Genomic DNA, 808 nt, shown 5'->3' with positions numbered 1-808 from the left:
AAGCAGACAGTTATCACTTATATAAACAAGCAATTAGCTGGGGAGTAAATGTGTTACTGTAAGGAGCTGCTGGTCAGTCAGCAGTGGACCAGGACAGACTGCCAGTTCCTCCATGCTCACGAGGTACTTGGGAGCTGCTGTCCTCGCCCTCAGTGTCTCCTCACCTGGCTTTTTTCTTTTGCTCTTTGGTCTCTTTGCCTGGGAGGGGTTAGATGGCCATGGGGGTTGGGCTGATGGGTTAATGAGTTCATGGACTGCAGCACTGCCTGGCCTCTACTCCAGTTTCCGAGGAGGAAGGCTATGGGATCTCTCTCTCTCTCTCTTGATGTCTCCTGAGTTCACGTGTGAGAGTGCATGCTTGTATGTGAAAGAACATGCAGGCACGTCTGTAAATCAAATGTCATTCACTGGACAGTGGTGGCGCACGCCTTTTATCCCAGTACTCGGAGGCAGAAGCAGGCAGATCTCTGAGTTCACAGGATAGCTAGGGCTGTTTCACAGAGAAACCCTGTCAAAAAGAGTTACATCATTTCTCAGGTGCTACCCACCCTGTTTTTTGAGGCTTGATCTCAGTGGGACCTGGTATTTGTTGAGTAGGCCAGGCTGGCTGACTGGCTGCTTAGCCAGCCCCAGGATTTGCCTCTTCCAGCTCCCTAGCACTGGAATTGCGATCCTGTGCCACAACGTTTGGCTTTTTAAATGTGGGTTCTGGGGATCAAAGTCAGAACCTTGTGGTTAAAGACAAGCATGTTACCAACTGGGCTACCTCCCAGCTTCAGCTTCCCTTCCCCTCTGCTTTTTTTTTTTT

Source organism: Microtus ochrogaster, chromosome 7, assembly GCF_000317375.1.
Source record: "Microtus ochrogaster isolate Prairie Vole_2 chromosome 7, MicOch1.0, whole genome shotgun sequence".
Classification (NCBI taxonomy): domain Eukaryota; kingdom Metazoa; phylum Chordata; class Mammalia; order Rodentia; family Cricetidae; genus Microtus; species Microtus ochrogaster.
This window is presented reverse-complemented; position numbering follows the sequence as displayed.